Genomic DNA, 20,449 nt, shown 5'->3' with positions numbered 1-20,449 from the left:
AGCGCTCTACAGTAATGCAGCTTTATTACCCTGGCTTTAGCAGAGCAGCTGTTACGCGCACTGTGTTTCGAGCAATCAATTCCTACCAGGTACCCAATCACCTGGGTTGAGTGCAACACAATTAGTCTAAATTTATTGTTGAAGGAAAACACGCCATGGCTTGGAATGGAACCCACGACCCTCAGATTTACAGACGAGTGCCGTAACCACAAGACAACGCCCCCCCCCCCAAAAAAAAAAAAAAAAAAAAAAAAAAAATTATAATAATAATAATAATAATAATAATACACTTCAGTCTTTTTCCACTCCCATTTCGTCCACTAAAATCCCCACCCCACCCTAGTCCGCTGTGCACACTCTTCTCTAGAGTAAGGGTCTGAATATGCAGCCTACATGTATAACGCTTTGTGTACTAAAGGCCCCCTGAAGTAAATCGCTGGTCTTTTCGAGGAGACCAACTTGTTGATCAGAGTTTTAGTCAGGTCGGTGCCTGCGGACTACCCCTACCCCAATGGTCTGTATCGGTGGCCCTCTGCTGGTTTTTCATGTTCTCTTACCCTTTCACATCATTACGTTTTATCAAATTTACTCTGCGTCTCAGACGACCAACTTTTTTTTCTCCAAGATTATATAAACTGATTTCAGATTTATTCACGTTTTCATGTCTGATAACAGAATATCGCCACAGTCACATAGGCGTCATCATCTCAATACCGATCAAAGCTATTACGTTATTACCAATGGCAGAACATCGGTCGGATTGCAGTCGGTTTCGTTGGGTGTGACTGCGGTCTTATCAACAACCGTGACAATTGAACTTACCTCCAATGTGGTTCGACAGCGCCCTCTATAAAATAATTTGGTTATGATTAACATAACAATATTAACTCGAGACAACATCATCGTCACATTACCGTGGGACAGTTGTCATCCAAACTAATAATATCCCTCGTTTACTGCCAGAAATTCCCCCAACATAAAATGAAATCAAATTTTGAATTGATCTTCTTAATATGATTTGAGGGATTACAATTTTCCCCTTGTCATCGCGGAGAACAAGCCAATTTTATTGAGATAAATTTGTACCAAATTAGTATCTATTGTCGGGTTGTCAGCTCCTATTGTTTGCAGCGGTTTTAGAGTGAATTTGCGCCACATTCCGCCGTCGTTTTTAGTGGAGAGAGGTCTAAATCGAATTTCCGAGATTGATGGGTACTTATGAATAAAACATGATTCATACCACGATACCTTTGCGGTGGGTCGTGAAAATCGGGTTAGAGAGTCGAGGTTGAATAAAAAAAATTAGAAAAAGGGGAAAGATAGTCCGTCATAGGCCTTGGCGTGCAAATAGTGAAATTACCAGTTCGTTCTCTACATTTACTAGTATATTATATTTTATTTTATTAATCTACGGTGTCTTTTATCGGAACGGCTTATATCTTATTTTGTTAGGATTTGTAAAATTCATGAATTTGCACCCAATATGTTTTAATCCATGTTCTCTGCGAGCATTTTTTTATTCCCTGATTCCCATTAACATTAACAACATTGATATCCCATTATCCTAATTATGTAATGACGCATGGAAAATATTACAAAATTACTTTTTAGAGCTTTCATTTTACGAAGTTTTCCTCAATTTTGCCCGTGCTAGGCAAATATAGATTTGACAAAAAATAGGTTTTTTTTTTTACATTACCAGATTTGTAATTTCCGAGAAGGGAAAGTTTAAATTTGACTAATACTAGTATGGAACGATTCATATTTTATCGAATACTTTGTGTATTGCGTGCCGGTTAGATTTAATAAAAAAAAAACAGGCAAGCAGGTGAGGAGCAAGAGAGAGGAGCAAGCACCCAAGCACTGGATCCAGGGGAGGCACAATTAAAATTTGGATTGTAAAAATGCCGTTAAAACAAAAGTGTGCCCCCCCCCCCCCTTGAAAGTGAAAACATTTTGTTTTTCTTTTTTTTTTTGCTTGTCAAGTTTTTTCGTGGACAAAATCCCCTTAATTTTTTGGTTGAAACTTTTTTTCTTTTTTTTTGCTCGTCAAATTTTTCCTCGGGAAAATGTACCACCCACCCCCTTCGAAAGATCCTGGATCCGCCCCTGATGGCAAGAGTAAGTATGTGAAAGGATGAAAAAAGAGAGGGGGATGTGGCAAAAAGAAGAAAGAGGAATAATAGGATGGAGGAGGAAAAAACAATATGTAAATAATAAATTACAGGAATTACACATATCCATTCCGATATGATAATTGTGATTTTAATTAACCATTGGTTAAAACGTAACCCAGGGATCAAACTACAAACCTTGAAAAGGGGCTTGTTAATTAAAACAGGGGGAACGCGTCAAAACTTCTAGTTTTATTAATTTTTTTATATTAAATTTCGAAATCGAGATGCATGTGATGAGTTCGACAAACTCTTCTTTCAATGTTCGACCTTAGTATATAGGTGATGAATGTCAGAAAAAATGTTGCATCATGCACATGCAGGTGGATTGTCGCTTTCGATTGACGGTGCTGCTAACATTTCCAAACATTGGCCAATTAGTAGCGACCTGGTAAAATGCGATCATTATCAGCTAATTGATCTAAACTGAAGTCAGTTGCTGTGCCCCAAAACATTTTTGCATAAATACCTAGAGGCGCCAACGTTATGGTCAACGCAAGAGGGCGGCATACGGTTTTTAGCTGTGTGAGAGAGAGCAACTGTCACTTTCAATTTTCACCGACTGCCAAAAGACGTGCGACGCGCTCGCGCAGGAAATCGATCATTATTGTCCCACTCATAGACCTTCACGTTTGCATCCACCCTCGGCATAACAGTACCCCGTAATGAGCGGAGACATCCCAACACCTCTCCCTGCCACAACCATTTAGCTACCTCTCTCCAGAAATCAGAGAACTGAACAATGACTCGGTAAAAACCCGAAGCCTCCCCTAAAAAGAGAGAAAATGCTCTCTTTTTTTAAAGAGGAAAAAACAAGGGGAAAACTCCGGGCATTATTTTACCTGACAAAAACGGCAACTGTTAGAGTATCGAAGGGGGATAGTGGTAGAAGAGGTGAGTGTACTTTGCTATTGTCACGCGATTTGCTGTATCATCCTTCAGCTTTATTCTTTTCGTTTTCTTTGAAAATATCTGGGAAAGCTACGCTTTTGAATAATCGCTAGTTCCATCGCTATTGTTCTATCACAACATCCAAGCGGTAGGAAAGATGTCAACCAAAGATAAATAGAGTTTGATTAAAGAGCTTTTATTGTTTATACTTTTTACTGTAAAGAAATAACCATAATAGAATAACATGTGGTGATTGATCATGATGTATTAAAATAATGTACATGTAATAATTTTGTTGTTGTTTTTTTTTTGCTACCTCAGCGTCATAGATTAATATGATGTCATTTCATAATGCTATGTATAGAGATAATTCACGGTTTTTATCCAACTGATTTCTACAAATGAAGCTAGTTTAGAAGGCATTTCTCTCACTTCCCTTCTCAAGAGTACCTTGTGGGGCAGGGGGATAACTGAATGCTAATAAATGAAAGAATGAATAAATTATTTAAAATAATCAATCAATCAATGAGAATCAATGGTGAATTTGCTGAAAGAAGTGCATGAAATGATGAATGAATAAATAAATAACTATATAAATAAATTAATTAATTAATAAATGAGTGGGTGAGTGAGTGAGTAATAGGTTGAATGAATAAATGAATGAACAAACGAACGAACGAATGAATGAAAGAATGAATGAATGAAGGAAGGAAAGTATAAGGAAAGAACGAATAATAAATAATAAATGAAGGAATGAATAACGTATTTAAATAATCAATCAATGAGAATCAATGGTTAATTTGTTGTAAGAAGTGCATGAAATAATGTATGAATGAATGAATAAATGAATGAACAAACAAACGAACGAATGTATAAATGAATGAATGAATATGTGAAGTTAACGAACTAATAAATCATTCAATTTCTTTACAATGCTCGTCCAAAAAGGTTACGATACCCTGATATCATAAATATTCCTGGTGAGCCTAGTGAATTCGTCCCTGTCAAATATTGTTTGGGTTAGGTGTAAAAGTGAGTGCTACACCCCTCAGCGTTCCTGGGACATCGGCCCCCTCCCCCAGTAAATGACGTGCATGTTAGCAGCATCCTAACATGCACTGCATATGTTGCTGTCATTACGTGGTTCCCCAGGGGCCTCTTTTCGTCCCTAGACTGATTTACGTAAACAAGACATTCTTTGGATTTGATAGAGAATGTTGGGAAAATAAAATGATAGCATGTGATTATTTTATAATATAGGCCTTTGTAATGTTTTACTTTATAAGAATAGAATGATATAATACAACATTATGACTCCATAAATTATTCATAATTCCATAAACTATATATTTAATTCCATACACTACATATATTTGTACGAGAAAGTTCATTGAAATTTACATCACAGAACTGGGGGGGAATGTTGAAAGTTTGTCCCTCATTTTGTTTCCAGTTTGATTCAAACCTTCATTTTGATTGTTTTCTTTTGAAAAATATATGAGTGTGGCAATGACTCTACAGTTTGATGAAAGAGGAGTTTGTGAAGATCTCATTCATAGGCGTTTCAGTTCGTTCCTTTATCTTTATGCCCAGATAATTCATCATAAAATAAAGTGGGAAAACGTCATGTTAGAGATAAGGATAAAACCTCATTCCATAAACGTCAATTATCTTCTTTTTTTACCAGTTTTGCCCAAACTCAAAGATAATTAGGTATAATAAGGGGAAATATCCTTTGTGTTTTATGATGATGCATTGTTCTGAAAACCTTGACTTCATTTCTAAACATTAATCATCAGTCAATTCCAGTTGTCTTGTAAGGATTCTAATAGGGTCAGCAACACACACGCACGCGCGCATTTATTGGTTTATCTCCTGCCACCGCAGTCAACAACGCAGTAACGCACTTTGTGTTTTTTTTTCTGCCTCCAATTATTGAATGATTTGGCAAAAATCATGGTTTTGGCGGGGGGGGGGGGGTATGTATTAGGGAACTAGCTAGAGGAGAGTGAAAATAGTGCGAGTTGGAAGAAGTGAGAAATACACAAAATAAGAAGAAAACAAGTGTTAGACAAGCGGGTGTCGGATATAGGAGCGAAGATGAAATACGGTGATGACGACAACGACGGCGACGACGACTACCATGCTGCATCTATTAACACTGACACTACTTAAACTACCACCACTACTAATACTACTACTACTACTACTACTACTCCTACTACTACTACTATACTACTACTACTACTACTACTATTGCTGCTGTTGCTGCTACTACTACTTATAAAACTACTTTTACTACAACTACTACTACTACTACTACTACTCCTACTACAAATAATAATGATAATAATAATAATGATAATAATAATAAAGACAGTAGTAGTAGTAGTAGTAGTAGTTATACTAATACTAGTGGCGAAATAAGCAAGAAATTTTGAGAGGGATGACATGGCGTATGCAGGCAAAGTTTATACAATGATGCGTGCTAGCGACCTAAACGTTTTATCTTTTTTAATACAAAATCTGATTTTGTGATAATTCTTCACATAATATTTAAAAAAATAAATAATATGTCATCCTTTTCTTTTCCTTTTCTTTAATGTTTCCTTGGTGGTGAAAATTTATCGGTCCATGGGCCGCAAGCCCATCCCCGTATGTAGACAAGCTTTTGCTTTTACATGTTTTAGGAAATTACGCCTTCTTCTGTTAGAAAAAAAAATCTGTTTTACTCTTTCATGACAAATGATTTGGTATAATTTGTATTGAACAATGATATTTTGTCAAAATTGAAGAAAATAAAGGTTTATTTGAATGAATGAACGCCAGTGATTAATAATAAAAAATGAAATAACTTTCCGTCATAATTTTTCAAAGTTTCGTAATGCCATCGGCATTAGTTTACTATTTGTTGTATCTAAAAAATGAAAATACACAAAGTCATATTTTGATTCGTGTCAGGAATGAAGAGTTTATGATTTGTATAACGTTTGTACAGAGATGAAGATTGAACGATTTGGGGAGGGATAAGTTTAAATACCTACTTTTCGCATACTCGCTTCATGACAAAAGAATTGTTTTTTTTTAAGGAACAACGTTACGACGTCACCCTTTTGCATAATTAGGACAAGGAGGAAAGGTTTTATTTTGGACAAAGGCAACTGGTGCTATCTGTCATAACGTATTAAAATAAATTATGCTCCTCCTTCAAGCTAATGGAAATTCCACTATGATGTATCGTATTATTGAATAGGTAAGACTATGATACATAATTTGGAAGTTATACAAGGTTTATTTTCATCCAACCCACAGAGATTGTAAGCCCAATTATGTATTGGATAAAAAGAAAAAGGGACATGCGCTGGCGTATAAAAGAGAGCTTCGAGGCTCTCGCGCCCCAAAACAATATTCACGACAAAAAAAAAGGGAAGGGGGTAGAAAGATCAAGGAAGGAAAAGCGTCAAATGTAATATAAAGTGTAAATGTACCATGTTTAAATCCATTCCAAAATTAAACTTGCGTTATGAAATAAACACTAATTTTTCTTAGTTTGTTTTACTCATTACGCTACTGATCCGAATGGAGGATATCATGTTGCATACTTATATTTTTGTTTCCTTTTATATTGCATTAGATATTTTAAAAAATCCTAAAATATGTTTAATTTTTGGCTTGCTGATGGTAGTTGTGAAATGAAGAAGGTATGTCAAGTGCGTGAATGAGACAGACCGCTCTTCTGTGACCGTGATAGCAGGTTAAGCTGTTAAAGGACAAGTCCACCCCAACAAAAACTTGATTTGAATAAAAAGAGAAAAATTCAACAAGCATAACACTGAAAATTTCATCAAAATCGGAAGTAAAATAAGAAAGTTATGACATTTTAAAGTTTCGCTTCATTTCACAAAACAGTTATATGCACATCTCGGTCGGTATGCAAATGAGGGAACTGATGACATCACTCACTCACTATTTCTTTTGTATTTTATTATATGAAATATGAAATATTTTTATTTTCTCGTCATTGTCATGTGAAATGAAGTTTCATTCCTCCCTGAACACGTGGAATTCCATTATTGTAACATTTTGTGCTTCAGGCAAGGAGGTCCTAATCGTCAAATTTGTAAAAATTGAAATATTGTATAATTCAAACAATAAAAAACAAAAGAAATAGTGAGTGAGTGACATCATCGACTCTCTCATTCGGATGTAACTGGCTCGTTCATATGACTATTTTGTTAGAAATAAGTGAAACTTTGAAATGTCATAATTTTCTTATTTTACATCCGATTTTGATGAAATTTTCAGCACTGTGCTCGTCTGATTTTTCTCTATTGATTCAAATCAACATTTTTCTGAGGTGGACTTGACCTTTAACAGCGTTTCTGGGACAAATACGTAAACCGCTCATAAATAAACTCAAAGTGCGCCATCTCGTGATAAATATTATCGATGGTTCTTCCTTTCTCTTTTTACTTCTTCCATGATTCTTCATATTCTTATTCATTGATTATTCATCTTAGTGGTGGATCCAAACGGGGGGGGGGGGGCAAAGAGTTCGCATCCCATCTACATTTTTAAAATCACCCAAAGAATATACATGAGCAAGAGTAGTATATAGCTAAATCTAAAAAAAAAAATATTAGATAAGTCTGCAAAAAGTTGGAGAAATATTCCCCTTTATCAAGGATTTTAGATCGTTGGAAGAATATAAGTATTTTTTTTTCAAAAGTAGATTGAGAAATGAATAAAATGAACAAATCAGAGGTATTGTTTTGAAACTGGGTGGAGAGGCAAGCTGACAATGCAAAAATGACAAAATAAGATGGTATATGTATATATATATTTTTTTTGGTACTGCTTAAATTGAAATTGTGTACAACAGGGGACTCAGGCCTATCAGCAACCACCCCCCCCCCCTTCCCTAGTTTGAGGCCCCTGTTACTAAATGAAAAAGAGGTGAAAAATGATTTTTTTTTTTTTTTTTTAATAGTCGGCGTAGGAGGCGCTCTTTTACCACGCTCAAGTGAATCTTCCCCAAAATTATCCATACCACTAACGTTTTCGATTTCAACTGGAATTCGGAAACTGCATTTCCTCGTCGCATATTTCAAAAATCGTGTTGACCCCCAAAAGTCAGTTTTCGAAAGTTCATTGAAAAAAAGAGTGCAAAGTGAGTGGTAAACAACTCCCTCCTGGGTGCAATAAACCAACTCCCAGCCTGATCTCGACCGGGCCAGATCGACGGTTCGTGAGCCAATGATGGGGCAGGGGTCTAGCCAGTGTGTCTCCGCACTCGACGGCCTCTTCTACAATGAAACAGATTTGTTTGGGGGTATGTGAGGAAGGGAAGGATTTGAGTTAATCTTTAGGTAGAGCACAATAACTATAGTTCCTTTTTTTTTGGGGGGGGGGGGTAGCCTGTCTGAAGTATGTATTGTGTCATTGATCATTCGCCAAGGATGAAGCTTTTTTTTAGATATTGACATGACTTGTAAGTCACGAGGAGGAGGCATATACATCAACAACAACATATATATAATAATGAAAATAAAATCAGTAGCAACAACAACAACACATTTACAGGTACTACAACACATCTCAACTACTAATTCAGTAATCATTGAGGTTTATTTCCAATTCGTCTAATGCCAATTCGTCCAATTGCCAACTCGTCTACTATCATTTCATTTACCATCAGTTCGTCCACTCACCACATAGGCTACTCTCATTTAGTCTAATGCCATTCCGTCTAATAACCAGTTGGTGCAATAGCCATTTAGTCCATTTACCATTTGGTCTAATTGGACTAAGTGTTAAATTGTGCAAAATGAATGACAAGAAGATGGGTATTCGACCAACTGGTTATTAGACGAAATTGTCATAGACAAACTGGTTATTAGACGAAGTGATTATTGGACCAAATGGTTGTTAGGCAAAATGTTGATGGACGGAATGGCATTTGGCGATTTACCATCGTTGAAAAGGTGAAAATTCCCCCTCTCCATTGACTCAACGGGACAACGGGTCATCCGCCATGATCAGGAAAATATTTTTGCCGTAAAGACAGAGAAAGAAATGGAGAGAGATGGATGGAGACTAGTCATAATTATTTAAAAAAAAAATAGTTTGGGATTTTCCGAATGTCTACAATACAAATGTCAAAACATTTTTAACACACCCATACTTTTCCATTACACAATTCGGTAGCTTGGTGTTGCCTCCTTCCATAGCATCATTCACCAACCCCCACCTAGCTCTATCCATCCCATTCCCCCCCCCCTCAATTCTCTCTCCTCTCCTCCATCCTTCTTTCTACTACTCATCAGCCCCCATCCCCTCCATTCACCATCCATTGTATTGCCTCCGCCCCCCTATAAGCACTAACCTTTCTGCTCCCCTTCCCCCACCAATGCACTCTTCTCTCCTTCACTCTTTACTCTGGCATTAATCATTGCCCCCCCCCCCAATTTCCTACTCCTATCTCTCCTCCTCCACCGCATTTCTACCACTTCATTCCTAACCGTTCCTCCACTCCTGCGCCCCTCAACCATGTCTACCCTTCAATTGCCTGTCCTTTTCCATCTTCTCCTCCTCTGCGCCCCCTGCCCGGGCCCTTAATTCATCATCATGTTATCCTCTCAATGGTCCTCCGCCCCCTATATCCATTCCTCATCATTATTTTGCCCCCCTCCCCTCCATTTCACATCTTCATATAATCCCTCCTCCTCCTCTTTCTCCTCCTCCTCTTCCGCCTCCTCCTCCACCCCTCGATTCCTCGTCCCAATCCCCCTCCTCCTTCTCCCCTCTACACCCTCTCCATCCTTCTTCTCATCCCCTCTCCTCCTCGCCATCCTTTTACCCCACCATCCATCATCTTCCATCACTTTTGACTGGGAAGGATACAGATTTGTTATTAAATGTTTCCGATCCTAGCCCAGACAAGATGTCTCAATTTGCCATACAAAATGGGAGCGGTTTCCCCGGGGATCGTAAAGCATTGCTTGACCTCGATCATTTTAAGATGATCAAGCGTATACCTGTCCTTGCTATTATTCATACGCAATATCGAAAGTTGCTATTTATAGATGACATAAGACTGTTTTTTTAATGAGTATTTTAATGTAGTTATATGCTTCCATTCAGTAGCGTATTGAGCCTCAAAAACAAGCAAAAATGAGGGGCAAGAAATGGTGCATAAGACAAAAGTTCTAAAAAGCTGCGAGCAAGCCAAAATTGACCTTTATGATTTAAAAAAATCTAAGTTTGTGACAGAATTTAACATAATATTCAGAATACGGTATCGTGTTTCACCATTGAATTTCCCCCTTATCTTTTCTTTCCTTTTTCTCCTCTTAACTCTTGCTCGTCAAAATTTCTGGGGGGTCCATGCCCCCAAAGCCCCCAATCCCAATTTGTATGTCAGTTCTTCTATTCAAGCAAAAACGTCCTTAATCTTCATTTTATAATCCCATATTTTTCCTAATTGTTTTGCTTCATGGTAATGTACTTAAAATTTGTGTATGACCATGTATCCCAGAATAATTACTCTGAATGAGTAATAAAAAATATCAATTTATGTCATCTTGATTCTAATCAACATGATCAAGTAGATCCCTCTTTACCATCATTCTACCAATAATGTTGTCTTATTTCCGGCTTGTAGTGTTTTCATAACATGTCGCTGTTAAAGGTATTGTTTAACTTTGTGAGCAGCCGATTTAAAAAATTATCAAACCAAGATGAAACATGTGTACAAGTGCATGTATTAGAACTAATAAACCCTGAAAACAACCATTATTGAGAATGAAAAGCTAAAACTACAAGGCAAATCCCGATTTTGTAAATAGGCGTCTTATAGACGCCTAAATAGTACACATAAGTGTATGGGATGAAATTAAGATAGTGTTTTCGGTCACTTTATATTTCAATTTTTGAAGCACTAAATAATTATTTTCGAACGCAATTTTTTCTGGGCTTCAATTTTGTAACATATCACAGACACAGGTGACAAGTGTGACCTTCTAGCTCAGATTTTTTAAAAGTCAAACCAATGTTAACCAATCACTTTAATGTAACATATTAATAAATCAAATAAAATCATTTTGATTTAGAATCGTAACTAACTCATTAAAAGGGAGTAAAGCGAGAGAGCAGGCAAACTTAAATATAGAAAAAACGTATCCTTTTTCTCAAGGTTTAGTTCACAAAGCTGATTAGCTTTTTCAGCTCTGAGACGTACTTCCAATATTGTTAGATTCTTGATTTTTTTGTCGTTTGTTTATTACAGTTTTTTCAGATGTTACTACAGTAATTTGGTTTATATAAGTGCTAATGCAGTAATGTGTTTAATACATCCACATGTACCAAAACCTACATAATGTAGGCTACATGTTTTTGTTTGTCTTTGCGAAATGATAGGCCATTGCAAAATTAAAAAAATTATACATGAAATGCCTAATATTGATCCTATTACATTCAAAAACCTGAAACATTGTGACCTATCAGAACTTCACGCTTTATACTGTTATAAGCAAAATGAAATAATAACATATCACAACACCGACTGTTGTTTTTATCACGGGAGATTTTACTTTTGGACTCAGTGTATTATTTGTCTCCTTCCCGCTACCATACTACCTCCTATACTAGTAGTCGGTATATTCAGCTGATCAGCTATCAATGGGGAATGAGTATGATGTATGACAGGCTTAGCGGGAGGGACATCGCGGATTTAGTGCTCGGATAATCCTACCGGGTTGCCGCCATCAGATTTCATAACGAGCTTTCCAGCCATGTTTCTACAGTCCTTTTGCTTCTTATCTTTTTGTGAACGTTCGGAGATTTTTGACCTAGTCAGTTATTAATTTATTTTTGTTTGTTATTTTTCATCAGAAAAAAATATCGTCTATGATACAGGATCGCCATGTGGCTGGCACCCAATCCCTTACTATTCACGCTATTTAGGGCTGCATAATCGCCAAACTATTCTCTCATTATCATTCACTATAATACTATTTTCTACTCTTAACTCCCTGTCACCACCTCTCCCCCTCCCCCCTCTCCCACACTCTCTCCCCCCACCTCTCCCTCATATACTTTTCAATATCCCTCTCTTCCCCCTCTCTCTCTCTCTCACACACTCTTCATCCCCCATCTCTCTCTCTCTTCATCATGCTCCACCTCTCTCTACATTGATTGACAGATCAATTGACAGAAACAGCATTACAAAGAAATTGTATATCTCAAACAGGCATTTAATCATAATATAATTCAAGACCAACTTACAATGACATACGAAATAAATACACATTTTCCTTTCTAGAGAAGAAAGCATAAGTATGATCCTCAATTATTTGTATTCTTTGTACAAAATACAGATACAATGTTTGTAAAGTATTTACAAATACTAATAAAAGAACCTTGCGAGATTTTATTACCATCAAATGCCGACATATATACTTTCAAACTCACAATACAACTGTACAAATAGACATATGAATACACGTACATCAACAATAAATCATTCATTATGACTGACATTGCAAATTATAAATACACATTATCACGGAGAGTCTGAATAATGTCTCCATGCAATTATTTTTGAATACGCAATAGTCAATACATTGCCCTCTTCACTCCGAAAATTAATCAAAGATAAAATGGCGTATAAACTGGACGGCTTTATTAAAATCTTACGAGGTTGTGGGAAGATGAAATCATTTTATTGAACTGAGAAATTAAAATATCGTCCTGTTGAAATGAAAAAGGATGTTTGAAAACAATTTTATTCTGATATAATTCAAAAAGATCCAGCGCCCATAGAGTTCACTTTCTACATGTTCTAGTGCTAAGGGGAATACGCTACCTGCAAAAAAATCTTTCAGTAAACTTGTATATTATAAAAAGAAATAATGGCATAATTACGGAATAAGGCAGTAGGCCTATTGACCTTCTTCAACCACTCAAAACAAATCAAACAAAGAAATTATTGTTTCTTGAATAGCATTTTGCACCAAGAAAAGGCACGTGGAGATGAATACATACGTAGCACCAGAATACAATATAGAAACACAAGTGATAATAGAAACATTGAATCATGATTTAATAATCACATTCTAATCTAGCAATGCAATAATGCCAGACAAAAATAATGAACATGGAAACTGGATTTTATTGAGAACTGAGATCATTGATGAGCCGACATCTTAGTTGGCCTTGTTTAGTTCTTGTATTAAAAAAAACACTTGTACAAAATGTGGCATTATACTAATTGTTGTCGAAAGCAAGGAATATATAAATGCTCAGTGAAAAAGAAATAAAAACAATATTCCTTTATTTGAAGTCCTATACAGTGACGACATGCCACCCTTTACGATTTGTACACTGTCCAGTCATAAATTTGCGTGCATTTCTAACAATGTTTTGAGTGACTAAATATGAATATTCATAAATAATATTTCATATATTCAATTTACTTCAACCAATCGCATAACGATGGCGTGAAATTGTTCCTTTGTTTTTCAAGTACATTTATAATATCTTGCTGAACAGTTCTGACAATAAACACTATAATGAATATGTCTTCTGTTCAAGCGAAGTCAAATGTACATGTACACCACCGTGACCATCCGATTCTTATTGAAACGATGAAAATGAACACATCTTTTATTGTCGCCATGATGAACTTACATGATTTTTACAATTATCGTAGAAAACTGAATTTTAAAATCATTACAATTCATTCAAAATTTAATTTAGTTATCAACATGGGGCCTGTTTCATGTAGTTCAGATTATTGTAACTTTAATATTATGGTAAATACCATGGTAACATGACAGATCAGCCAATCACGGTCAAGGTTACAATGGAAGATACATAAATGGCAAAGTTACTATAGATATATATCTTTCTGAAATGAACCCCAAAACATGCTGATGTAGATATAGGATCAGATCTGAATGCAGATCATTGAACTCTACCACTGTGGCGCAATGTTGTCTTCTTCAGACATGTCAGAAGGGAAATTATCAAACACTTCATGGGCGTTTCTCTTAGTTAATCATTCAGTGAGCCTACATTTGCTGAGAAGGAGACAAGTCCTCGAATCTGAAACCAATCTCCAAATCGAACGTAGTATACTTTTCAATACGAGATTTATCGCGATATACTACATTGTCAAATCCCTCACTTGATCAAAAAGAAATATCCATAAAATGATAGTTGTGGTATGAATCAGAGGGATACCGGATTCGCGGATCAGGAAATTGATTAAGAATTGGGGTTACTCTCGTACAGTTCATTTATTGAGTAACCACGTGATATAAACAAGGTCGGCCATTTTGAATTTTCGAAAAATCTTGCACCTCATTGTATCCCCGAGTGCTTATAAACGGTTTGCAATAACTGCCTTATTTTTAACATCGTTCTCCTTCATGTTATAGATTGATTTCGTATCTAGAATTTGATCTTCCCTTCAACAGGTTCAAGTTTATTGACAATAGATTGTCCATAATTGAGTCAATCTTACTCAGACTGACGTAGATTGCAAAGCTAACACTGAGGTCGTGTAATACTTCATTCTCGATATAAGTAAGATATATTTAATTCCTCGCGTCATGTAGAAGGGCGCTTCGAGATTATTGAATTTCGTCGCTATCTACATCTAAAAACGCTCTTCCCTTGATTGAAATCTGTTTTATCCCCTTAGAAGGAGAAGAGGGGTGACGAGGATTAATCGATTGCTTGTCAGAAATTGTAGCAATCACTTGAGATGGATTGGAGGTGGTTTGAATGGAAAGGGAAGGGTTAATGAGTACTGTGCGAGCCCCTAGCGTGGGAGGAGGGTTGATACCCAACATTTTCTCGAAGAAACACGACGTCATAGAAGTAGTCTCATCTAAAATCTTTTTGACCAATTAGATAAAGACATAATTAAAATGCTTGTGCATTAACATGGATGTTACCGTCCACATACAGTATAAGCTGTTTTGTATACACAACCTGACTATTTTTTAAAAGAAAGCGGGTAATGCATGTTTTATTCCAAGTTTTGATCAAGATATTGCAAACATTAAATAAGAAACGTCTTGGGGAAGAAAATACTCAAATAGACTAAGAGAATAAGAGCAGAGATGATGCAACGAAATACAATAAAGCACGGAGTCGGATACCGTGTAAAAAGCCGCCTTCATCCTCTCCGGTGCCATCGGGACGCCATGGCGGAGAGTAAGGGGATCGCACCGCCTCTGACTCACTGACGGTCCCTTTCCAGTCATCATTAATACTCTAAAATTCAAAGAAAGCATTTTCTTTCTTAAGAGATTCGTTTGACTTATTTCCTCTGATTTCTTTCCTTCCTTCGAAACTCTTAAGAAAGTGTCTGCATCTCCGCAAGCTGACAATGAGAGGAGTTTGCGCGGGAATTATAGAAGAATAAAAATGGGTGAAGTTTTCGTCGCTCCCGGTGATCCACCGGTAATACGCGATTAGGTGCGAGCAGCGAAATACCGCTGGAAACGTTCACTAAGCGGTGATAAAATTAGATTTTGGGAGTCGATTCAAATTATTCGTCTGTCACTTGTCTGGGTGACGAATATAGACACTGAGAGAAAAAAAGAGAAATCGGAACGGAATAAGGAAACTTATTTTTTAACGATTAAGTGTTAATTAGTATCATGAACCCATACTGTGCAATAAAAATCCTGAAATGTTGTTTCAACACCAGGGCTACAAGTCGGAGTGGCCTGTTTGCATAATCCAAAGAGTGTTTTATTAACAAAAAAAAATAATAACAATAAACTAAATCTGAATATTATCAAGTTATCAGGGGAAGATAAATTTTGATCGAGCAACTGTTGTAGTGATTGCAAGTAGTGTAGACTTCCGAGTGGTATGGTGGCTCTTAAGTGTCTGTTCTGACGGCACAAACTTAGAAATTTGACAGAGAATAGTAAAATCAAATCACCAACAGTATTGAAAACGAAACGAATTAAAGTACAAGAGCATATGCTATTTGGTAAATCAGACTATTAAACATGCTATCATGCAGAGTATTCATATCAAATAATATCATATGAACATCAATCATATCTATATAAAGAGACACAATAACATCGCGTCTCTACTTTCCCGAGACTGTAAATAATATATATTTATTTGTATATATTTATATATTTATATATAAGTACATTTTACAAGGCAAGAACACCATCAATAATTATAATCGCTTTGTCCTATTGCTTATACATTGGCACACAATAATCATCGGTTTGTTGTCCTCTCAAGTTTACTCCTCAGAGAAACTTTCCGTCATCATGGCAACCAAAATTTTGACCTCGAATCGGTGATTGTTTGAGGTTGTTTCAATGGACGTGTTACCATGGGAACATATTTCGAGGCCTCTCCATTTCTAGACTCAGTACAGGTGTTTTCACATGAAGCTCACAACCAATTGTAATCGTTGCCATGAGAATCCTTTGAATACATTGTGTAGATCGTTGATTAAAAACAACGTTGCATCATCTGAAAGTTCCCGGATGGACAAACAGAGTCAAGATGGTGACAACAGAGCATCACATGTTTTTGGAAGCCCTCATCATGGGTTCTCAGTCTTTCAAATAACGTCCACATATGAGCTTGGGTTGGTAGCAACATAAGTCGTTGAAATCTGGTTTCTCTTCTATTTCAGACCATGCAAAGTCCATCGGAGGTTGCCTTTTTCGGGGATGTGATGGCTTTGCCTTTATTCGGAGTTATGCTTTCCACAATCAACGATAAGCAGTCAAGACTTGAAGCATTCCCGCAATTGTAACCTGTGATGTAGTGGAAAAAACAGAGACAGAAGGACAGAACGAGAGAGGGTGGGGAGGGAACGAAACAGAAAGATGAAGATGAGGAGACAAAAAATAAAGAAAGAATTATTATTATACACACACTAAAAACACTTTTAAACAGCCATGCTTAGTTCATTGAAAATTAGTTATTAAAATTTGTTGTTGTTTAAGCTGTTTAAAAATTACTGTACGATTCATATAGTAAACAGCGTTGTTTAAACTTTCTAACAGTGCACATAAAATGTATAAAAAACTAATCTAAAGGGATGGTCCAGGCTGGAGATATCTATATATCTCAAGAAATGAAGTAAAATTAACAAAGCAAAATGCTGAAAATTTGATCAAAATCGGATAACAAATAACAAAGTTATTGAATTTTTAAGATTTGCATTATTCCGGTGAAAAAGTTCTAGGCATGTCTTTATGAATATTCATTAGGTGGGATGATGATGTCATATCCCCACTTGTTCTTTTGTATTTTCTTATATGAAATAAGGTTTATTCAATTTTTTTCTACCAAGAACTAAAACAACTGGATTGACAACTGATAAAATGCATTACTTATTTATTGCCGCAACTTATTTCAGCATAATGGAGACATATACATGTATGAAAAATGTAACATTTATGAATTCTTGTAATAGCATGAGGAAAAGGAAAGTATGGATGGGACATTATCAACCCACCTAAGAAATATTCATGACGATGTACATATAACTGTTTTCACAAAATATTGATCAAATTAAAAATTCAATAACTTCGCTATTTGCTATCTGATTTTGATAAAATTTTCAGCATTTTGCCCTGTGAATTTTACACTATTTATTTAGATATAAATATTTTCAGCCCGGACCATCCCTTTAAGACACAATTCTAGTGAAAACATACTTGACTTTAATAATGGAGTAATCTATTGTCATAGATGAAAAACACAATAATAGATGAGAAAGAAATCTAGATGAGCGAAAGAAAATCTCAAGTCCATGGAAGCGAGGCTCATTCCTCATCCTTTGCTTTCATCCGACCATAAAACAAAACTTGAAGGAGAAACTATTTCCGAACACCATTACAATCAAGTACTCCGCCAAGGATTTATGTGCGAAACTCTTCACTTTATGAGACATTTGTTGCGGCATCGAATTCCTAAGATTTATCATTCGTTTACACAGCGAAGGAGAGGCCATACACATCCCAAGAGTAAGATACAGAGAAAAGGGAAAAAGAGGTTAAGGTACTGTCTGGCGTCAAGATCAAATCACTGCTCCCCACAACAGTGCCATAAACACAACGTTTAAACCCAACCCAGAAAAGAGTAGAGGTCCGAGTATGTTATACTGTGTCCCCCGGGGTTTGAGGAGTTAATATGTAGGAAAGTCTCTTACGTGCTGTAAACCGCGGGAGTTGGGAGGTAAAACTGTAGTGGGTAGGCTATTACAGGGGAGTGCAGACGCGAAAACATTTTCATAACTGTTGTTAAGCGAAACATCATACAAATTGATGCTTAAATGTATGCTGATTGGATTTTTAAAATAAAAAATGATCTCGCAATTCGAATAGGAAAACGCATTTTTTTAATATTTCAATCCATGATAGTATATCATGTGGTAATCTCTAAATTTGTTAAGTGAAAAGTATCGACAATCTAGTTCTGAAGCAAGAGTAGTCATATTCTTAACACCAGGAAGCAAGTTATTTGATAAGATGAGATAATAAATTTAATTTAATTCCCCTAAATATATAAATATATATATATATATATATATATATATATATGTATGTATGAATGAATGAATGTATGTGAATGTAAATAACAAAAAAGCAAAAGTATCGCGTTAAACGAGAAAAAATGGGTGGTACAACCGACTGGTTTAGGATACTTCACTAAATAATTTCCGCTTCTAATTAAGATCGCCACCTATTAAATAGGGAAGAAACGAGAATAAAGTGCACTGACATTTACATTTCCTTTCAAAAGAACTTTCGGTTCCTTTAGAAGCATTCACGATTCCTCAAGCGCGAAACAGTTTCTACAGACTTTGAGCTTAATCACGTTGCCAGATAAGTACGAAGCTACGCATATGTCATACAAATTTAAAGAAACACTAACAATAGATCATTGAGGGGCACTTATAATTTGTATTACTAAGAGTCGAGATTTTATTTTCGAAATAAATATATTTTCTTTACAATTAAAAAAAATGGTTATTGAGTATCGACTTGTTCTAAAAAATATTGATTTATTAAGATTATCATTTCAATTCAGAAAAGGCAGGATTGTTTCAGAAATAATTCGATTTGAAAAAAATCTAATGAAAGTAATATAGTACAAAATCTATTTTTTTTTGTTACGAACAATGTTAAATCTTTTATTCCCGAAACCTATGATTATGAAATACAAAAAAAAATCAAATACAATACATAAAATGGTCAATGATAACAAGAAGTTGCTTCTATTGGAAAGATGATAAACCATTTACATTTCTAAATCTATATGCTTTTTTTAAGAGAGTGATCTAAAAAACGTGAATTAAAAATATTTATAGAACTATATAATTTGGGGGAATATAAGAATATGTTATGGCGCTTTGTTTACACAGAAAACTGTTTTTCATTCATGATTTTCGTGATGACTATAAACCGTGTTCCCAGTTGTGGGAAATACGTGAATGCCGCCTTTAATAAGTTCCTCACATATGCTACTTCACTTTAGATGGAGATCCTCTTCAACAGTAATTGTGATTCCCCCATATCGTCTTTATAGGAAATAAAAATGTTCTTTCAGCTGCCGCCTGTTCATGCCCGTCAAATGCTATATCTTCTTCACGGCTACGACGGGGGAATGTCCCGAGATCTATTGATGGTCTGCCGATGGACTTGCAGAAAACATCAAACAAATTACGGATTGAATTTGGTGAAGACATTTTCATTATCGGGAGACACAAAAATAACGCGGTGATTCGTGTTTATTTGTTAGACATGTGTACGCCACTTGATGTGTGTGGCTCTCCGTGGAAGTTTAATCAGGGAATTCACTTTACCGATTGTTTGTATTAAAGTGCGCGCGTGTGTGTATGTGTGTGTTTTGCGCATTGTGTGGGGTGTGCGTGCTGATAGTGTGTGGGTAGGTGCGTGATTGATGTTCGTGTATGAATGTGTAGTTATTCGTGTGGTAGATGTGTGTGTGCGCGCGTTTTGTGTGGTGTATGTGGGTGTTCGCGCATGGGTGGGTTTAAGGGTACTTGCGAATTGCAAAACAATTCCAATCTGTTTTTTTTTTCTTCAGAATTTCAATTAGCGTCCAGTTGTTTTTAATTGACATGAGTTTATGCACTCCCTAGTTTATGATAGTAAACAATAATATTGAATTTCATAATGAACAAGTTATATTTTCACGCTTGTGATTGTTTTTTTTTTTCAAACGAACTATGGTCTCTGTGTAACATTATTCATGGTGATTTTACGAATCCATGGATCATTAATGAAATTTAAAGAATCCCAAGAAAGAGATTGAATTGATATTTTGGGGAAAGCCGTTGAAAAAAAATAGTATAA

Source organism: Lytechinus pictus, chromosome 19 (assembly GCF_037042905.1).
Source record: "Lytechinus pictus isolate F3 Inbred chromosome 19, Lp3.0, whole genome shotgun sequence".
NCBI classification, from domain to species: Eukaryota; Metazoa; Echinodermata; class Echinoidea; order Temnopleuroida; family Toxopneustidae; genus Lytechinus; species Lytechinus pictus.
The sequence above is the reverse complement of the archived record's forward strand: the minus strand, read 5'-3'. Positions refer to the sequence as shown.